Genomic DNA, 7,865 nt, shown 5'->3' with positions numbered 1-7,865 from the left:
TCAAAGAATACAAAGTACAGTATAACCTCGATCCGAATTAATTGGGGAAAGGTGTGTTTGGATTAGCGATTTGTTCGGATCAGCGAATTTCCCAAAAAGCTGAAAGAGAATTGAATAACAACTTCATATACTGCTGAACACAAATTTCTATAAACCTTAATTTTATTAAACAGAAATAAAGTATTCTTAACCAAGAATGGGTAATAGATACGTTCGAAAAAATATTTCTCCGTGACCATAACTACTCTATATTTTTGGAATCAACACGTCGGGATCTATATCCCTGAATTTAATCAGAATTTTTAAATGATTTTTTCAAAAATGAAATTTCCCATTATTCGTATTACCTCTCTTATGCAAATTTTGACCCATTCTCGACGATTTTCGATATTTAACTAAATACTTTCATGTACATTTTGGGCCGCAGAAGTCACTTCTGACTTCATATCTTCGATAGCTTAAACCATTTTTCCAGAATCTTCCATTGAAATATAAAAAAATTCGAATTTCACACCGAATTTTCCGAAAATATTGCTCCGTTACCATAAACATGCTATATTTTTCGATTCAACACGTCGGAATATATTTCTCTCTCCGAATTTTTTCAGAATTTTTGACAACTTTTTCAAAAATGAAATTTTACAGTATCTACTTCCCAAATAACCTACCCTCTAAGTAAATAAAAGGCGGGTGGGCCAGGCTAGTATTTGCCAAAATAAGGCTTATTTTGACAAATGATCTACTCTTCTAAGAAAAGGTACTAGCCTAGCCCGCCCACCCACCCTTTATTTTCTTAGAAGAGTAGGTCATCTGCCAAAATTAATCTTATCTTGGCAAGTATGAGACTGAGTTTTGCAAATGACATATGCTTTAAGAAAATAAGGTTGGGTGGGCGGGACTAGTACTTGTCAAGATAAGACTGATTTTGGCAGATGACCCACTCTTCTAAGAAAATAAAGGGTGGGTGGGCGGTGCTAGTACTTGTCAAGATGAGACTGATTTTGGCAAATGACATCCTCTAAGAAAATAAGGGAAGGTGGGCGGGGCTAGTACTTGCAAAAAATAAAAAAAACTAATAAATCAGAAAATGACAAATTGAAAAATTGGATAAATGAAAAATCGGAACTGTTTAATCGGAAAATCAAAAACTGAAATATCGAAAAACTGAAAAAAAAAACAAATCTTATAAAATCGAATTTGAAATTCCAGTTTTCGTTTATTTTTAGTTTTTAAATTTTTCAACTTTTGAATATTTCATTTGATAATTTGTTTGACAATTTTGCAGTTTTTAATTCCAATCTTTTGATTTTTCAAGTTTTAACTTTACAATTTTGGAATTTTTTGATTTTTAATTTTTCAAGTTCTCAAGTTAAAATTTTTCCTTTTCACGATTTGTCATTTCTCGATTTTTTAACTAAAAAAACAAATGTATTCGAACCGAAATTTTGAAAAATCGAAAAATCCAATAATTGAAAATTAGAAACAAAAGTTTCAGACGTTTTAAAGTTACGGTAAACATGGCAATCGCTGATCAAAATTACTTTTTACTTCCTTTCAAAAACTAGGTGACAAAAAATCAAAAATCGAAAATTTAAAAAAATAAACATGTATTTACTCGATATTTTTAAAAATCATATAATTAAGAAATCGGAAAACTCCTAAAATTGTAAAATGAAAGAATCGAAAGTTTTTTCAGTTGCCCAGAGAAATCAAATATTGAAAGACAGATCAAAAAATTGAAAATTTAAAAAGCGAGAAATTGAAAAATTCGGAAGTTAAAAAATCGAAAAACTGGAAAATTTAGTAGTACTCTCTGCGATAAGACTGATTTTGGCAAATGATCTACTTTGTGAGTGTTATTTTGGCAAATACTAGCCTGGCCCACCCGCCTTTTATTTTCTTAGAGGGTAGGTTATTTGGCAACTACTGGCAAATTTCGATCCATTTTCGACGATTTTCGAAATTTAACTAAATACTTCCATGTACATTTTGGGCCGCAGAAGTCACTTCTGACTTCATATCTTCGATAACGTAAACCGTTTTTCCAGAAAAGTCCATTGAAATATCGCAATTTTCAAAAATTTCAAAAATTTTGAATTTCACACCGAATTTTTCGAAAATATTGCTCCGTTACCATAAACATGCTATATTTTTGAAATCAACACGTCGGGATATATATATATATCTGAATTTTTTCAGAATTTTTGACAATTTTTTCAAAAATTAAATTTTACAGTATGATAGTACCTACTTCCTAAATAACCTGCCCTCTACGAAAATAAAAGGCGGGTGGGCCAAGGTAGTATCTTTGCCAAAATAAGACTTATTCTGACAAATGACCTACTCTTCTAAGAAAAGGTACTAGCCCCGCCCACCCACCCTTTATTTTCTTTGAAGAGTAGGTCATCTGCCAAAATCAATCTTATCTTGGCAAGTATGAGACTGATTTTAGCAAATGACATATCCTCTAAGAAAATAAGGGTGGGTGGGCGGGGCTACTATTTGTCAAGATAAGATTAATTCTGGCAGATGACCCACTCTTCCAAGAAAATAAAGGGTGGGTGGGCGGGGCTAGTACTTGTCAAGATGAGTTTGATTTTGGCAAATGACATTTTTTGAGAAAATAAGGGGAGGTGGGCGGGGGGCTAGTACTTGCCCAAATAAGACTGATTTTTGCAGATGACTTATTCTTCTATAAAAATAAAGGCTGGGTGGGTGGAGCTAGTACTTGCTAAAAATGCTAAAAATAAAAAAACTTAAAAATCAAAAAATGACAAATTGAAAAATTGGATAAATGAGAAATGGGAACTGTTTAATCGGAAAATCAAAAACTGAAATATCGAAACATTGAAAAAAAAAACAAATCTTAAAATCAAATTTGAAATTTCAGTTTTCATTTTTTTTAGTTTTTAAATTTTTCAACTTTTGAATCTTTCATTTGATAATTTGTTTGACAATTTTGCAGTTTTTAATTCCAATCTTTTGATTTTTCAAGTTTTAAGTTCACAATTTTGTAATTTTTTGATTTTTAATTTTTCAAGTTGTCAAGTTAAAAATTTTTTTCACGATTTGTCATTTTTCCATTTTTTAACTAAAAGAACAAAGTTATTCCAATCAAAATTTTGAAAAATCGAAAATTAGAAACAAAAGTTTCAGAAGTTTTAAAGTTACGGTAAACATGGCAATCGCTGATCAAAATTACTTTTTACTCCCTTCCAAAAACTCGGTGACAAAAAATCAAAAATCGAAAATTAAAAAAAATACAGTCGTCGGCATTTCGATTTAACCACTCCCTAGTGTAAGTTTTCAAAATTTCGCTGGTGTAAACGGCTTTCCGTACCTTTTTAGAGAGAAAATGGCCGACGATTAATGACATTAGTTACTTTTTTTTGACATTTGTTTGATCGCCGTCTTACAAGGTTCTGTGCTTACAAGGCGACGGCTTATTAATTAAGGGGCTCTTTTATGTGGGTTAGAGCTTAGGGTACGCATTTTCAGTGCACATACACCGCCATTATCAAACTGTGGAATCGAAAGTGCAGTATAAATCTGCACTGCCACAATTGATGGTATAAGCAGTTAACAGTTTACCATCTCGTTAACAAAAGGTGGACATCAATAAAATGGGCAAGTGCGACCCAAAGGTATAGTGAAAATTGGAACTTTTATTTGTATTTTTACCTATCTATGTACAAGGATGGTGCACGAAGAATCACCACATGAGTGGCAGTTTGTAATTTGTATTAATATTTCCATCAGTCTTATTTGTGCTGCCATGGACGATACTGACTTATGGCTTGGTTCTTCTGAATCACAGAACTCTGGTGCTTGTACTAATAATGCGTCATTAGAAGATTTACACATTTTAATGAAATATTACCAGAACTGTTGAGTATTTTGAGCCCACTGTATACAAATAAATATGAGAAAATTGTAGGTTATAATTTATAAGAAACTACATGAAGTATTTAAAGAGATAAAGCGTGAAGCAAAAGGAAGTGATGTAAAGAAGCAGATCAATTCACCAAGGTTGAATAACAGGAGGGAATTAAATAAAATGAAATGTTCTAAATGTGATAGAAAGACAATTCTCAATGAACATAATTTATAGGAACGTAAACAGTAGTCTCAACTGTTACAAATCAGTGTATTGTCAAAAACTTTAACAATGGAATAAAACAGGAACAACTAACTAACTCATTAATACAATAACTGTTAAAAGGTGTGACATTTATTTACTTAGCAAGGTAAATTAATCACCTATTACCTCTACAATAATTGTTTCTATATCATTCTCTGCATTCATCCATTCACACTTCAAACCAAATTTACCCCCTGCATGAAGTATGGTAAACCTCCTACCCTCATTCATTACTATTTTCGCAGGCATGCCTCTCTGATCACTCTCATGCACCCATCTTCTTACTGGTACACCATGCTGACCACGTCTCGTCTAAATAAACAAATGTCACATCTTCTTCCATTAACTGTATGTAACGCCTTAAAAATTTAATTTTTAATCCCTGTAAGCGGGGCGACTCAATTATAATTTTCCTGTTTTCAACTTTTTTTAAATTGTAACCCATGGATTTAATAACCCTTCGTAGAGTCCGGATACTTGCGTTGTAATTAAGATTTTCTGTGGCAAAATTAAATAAATCCTGAATTGTAAAAAACTCATTCTGACGAGTTTTTTTCAAATATTTGAAAGTTTAGGTCTTCTTTGAATTCAAAATCCGTAAACCATTTTGACTTCTTTCGTGGGGAAGGTCTAGGATCTTCGGGAAGTTGTCCGGATTTGTGTTGGAGTAAAAGCGTTCTTATTTGACTTCTTGAACACTGCAGGAAAATGAGCTGGTTAATGATAGGATAAAAGGATGTTACTGAGTCACTGGTTGGTGTGAAAAATGGACAACGTGAACTGTGTGGTGGACAAGTAACGTTGGAAATGTTATAGTTACTGGTTACTACCAAGATTTCGTACTGAAAAAATATTCGCTAGTCGTAACTCGTGTTCACGCTGGGAAGATGAAGGATATGCCCATTGAAACTCTTCGTAACATTTTACAATAGCAGCTTTTATTTGTTTTTTGAACAAAGTTCGCGTTCTTGGCTTCATAATAATTATTTTCAAATTGAAACGCTCTCTTTTTGAATTTGAAGCACGCTGCGCTAGTTCGAAGTTGTTTGAGTCGTTTACGAGTCGTTTGACGTTATTGTCGGTTACAAACGTCAAAGCGCTGCCAATCCGAGGGGCTTAAAATTACCATGGCAATAATACCAACCTGACGTTTTAACAAGTGGTTTTATCCATTTGCCGACGACTATAAACATGTATTTAGGTACTCGATATTTTTAAAAATCAAATAATTAAGAAATCGGAAAACTGCCAAAATTGTAAAATTAAAGAATCGAAAATTTTTTTCAGTTGCCCAGAGAAATCAAAAATCGAAAGACAGATCAAAAAAATGAAAATTTAAAAAGCGAGAAATTGAAAAATCTGGAAGTTGAAAAATCGAAAAACTGGAAAATTTAGTAGTACTCGCTACGATAAGCTGATTTTGGAAAATGATCTACTTTGTGAGTGTTATTTTGGCAAATACTAGCCTGGCCCACCCGCCTTTTACTTTATTAGAGGGTAGGTTATTTGGCAAGTACTAGCAAATTTCAATCCATTTTCCACGATTTTCGAAATTTAACTAAATACTTCCATGTATATTTTGGGCCGCAGAAGTCACTTTTGACTTCATATCTTCGATAACTTAAACCGTTTATCCAGAATCGTCCATTGAAATATCGCAATTTTCAAAAATTTAAAAAAAATCGAATTTCACACCGAATTTTCCGAAAATATTGCTCCGTTACCATAAACATGCTATATTTTTGGAATCAACACGTCGGGATATATATATCTCTGAATTTTTTCAGAATTTTTGTCAACTTTTTCAAAAATGAAATTTTACTGTATGGTAGTACCTACTTCCCAAATAACCTACCCTCTAAGAAAATAAAAGGCGGTTGTGCCAAGCTTTTTACAGAACATGAGCGCACTCACACTTATGATACACGCTTCAAAAATAACTTTGATTGTGAAATGATGTACTACACTTACCTCCAAAAAAATGTTTTATTTTCAGCATTAAAAATATATAACACTCTACCAATGCAATTAAAATTAGGAAATTTAAGACATATAAAATTAAAACTAAAACATTTTTTGTTAAAAAATGCGTATTATAATATAAAAGAATATCTTAATACCCAGTTGTAATTGTTATAAGTATGTTGTATGTATGTGTATATTAACTAAATGACATGTAATACGTCTCCGACTTTTTATGTATAATAAACTTACTTACTTACTAGTAAGTATTTGCCAAATAAAACTTATTTTCCCAAATGACCTACTCTTCTAAGAAAAGGTGCTAGCCCCGCCCACCCACCCTTTATTTTCTTTGAAGAGTAGGTCATCTGCCAAAATCAATCTTATCTTGGCAAGTCTGACACTGATTTTTGCAAATGACATATCCTCTAAGAAAATAAGGGTGGGTGGGCGGGGCTATTACTTGTCAAGATAAGACTGATTTTGGCAGATGACCCACTCTTCTAAGAAAATAAAGGGTGGGTGGGCGGGGTTAGTACTTGTCAAGATGAGACTGATTTTGGCAAATGACATCCTCTAAGAAAATAAGGTAAGGTGGGCTGGGGGCTAGTACTTGCCAAGATAAGACTGATTTTGGCAGATGACTAATGCTTCTAAGAAAATAAAGGGTGGGTGGGTGGGGCTAGTGCTTGCTAAAAATAAAAAATCAAAAAATGACAAAAAAAAATTGGATAAATGAGAAATCGGAAAATCAAAAACTGAAATATCGAAAAATTGAAAAAAAAACAAATCTTATAAAATCGAATTTGAAATTTCAGTTTTAATTTTTTTTTTAGTTTTTAAATTTTCAACTTTTTAATATTTCATTTGATAATTTGTTTGACAATTTTGCAGTTTTTAATTCCAATCTTTTGATTTTTCAAGTTTTAACTTTACAATTTTGGAATTTTTTTATTTTTCAAGTTCTCAAGTTAAAATTTTTCCTTTTTACGTTTTGTCATTTTTCGATTTTTTAACTAAAAGAACAAATTTATTCGAACCGAAATTTTGAAAAATCGTAAAAATCCAAAAATTGAAAATAAGAAACAAAAGTTTCAGACATTTTAAAGTTACGGTAAACATGGCAATCGCTGATCAAAATTACTTTTTACTCCCTTCCAAAAACTCGTTGACAAAAAACCAAAAATGGAAAATTTAAAAAAATGAACATGTATTTACTCGATATTTTTAAAAATCAAATAATTAAGAAATCGGAAAACTCCTAAAATTGTAAAATTAAAGAATCGAAAGTTTTTTTCAGTTGCTCAGAGAAATAAAAAATCGAAAGACAAATCAAAAAATTGAAAATTTAAAAAGTGGGAAATTGAAAAATTCGAAAGTTGAAAAATCGAAAAACTGGAAAATTTAGTAGGTAGTACTCGCTACTATAAGACTGATTTTGGCAAATGATCTACTTTGTGAATGTTTTTTTGGCAAATACTAGCCTGGCCCACCGGCCTTTTATTTTCTTAGAGGGTAGGTTATTTGGCAACTACAGTAGCGTCCGGTTATAATGAACTCAAAAAATGTAACAAAACTAGTTCATTATATCCGAAGTTCACTATTAACGGAAAAATAAAAACTGCGTTTGTTTAAATTCAATTTACTTCAATTCTACGTTGGGAACAATTCAAAAAATATTTCTTGGTTTATAAACTAAAAATAAAAAAAAACATAGCTATTTATGTAATTACATATAACAAGACGTCACATAAACACAAGT

General features: G+C 31.7%; 1 long non-coding RNA gene across 2 annotated transcripts; it reads left to right on the top strand.

Moving 5' to 3' along the window:
- Nucleotides 1-3,266: 3,266 nt before the first annotated feature.
- Nucleotides 3,267-4,680, top strand: LOC135125655 (uncharacterized). 2 transcript variants are annotated; one of them, XR_010279927.1, is made up of 3 exons: nucleotides 3,267-3,644; nucleotides 3,697-3,887; nucleotides 3,938-4,680. It is a non-coding gene; the product is annotated as an uncharacterized LOC135125655 (long non-coding RNA). The 2 variants fall into 2 exon arrangements; XR_010279926.1 differs by having other exon boundaries at nucleotides 3,267-3,887.
- Nucleotides 4,681-7,865: the final 3,185 nt, after the last annotated feature.

This window comes from Zophobas morio, unplaced genomic scaffold (genome assembly GCF_036711695.1).
Source record: "Zophobas morio isolate AGI-343-1 ecotype UQ-CSIRO unplaced genomic scaffold, CSIRO_AGI_Zmor_V1 ptg000009l, whole genome shotgun sequence".
Lineage (NCBI taxonomy): Eukaryota > Metazoa > Arthropoda > Insecta > Coleoptera > Tenebrionidae > Zophobas > Zophobas morio.
Note: the sequence above shows the minus strand (reverse complement) of the source record. Positions and strands in the feature narration are given on the sequence as shown.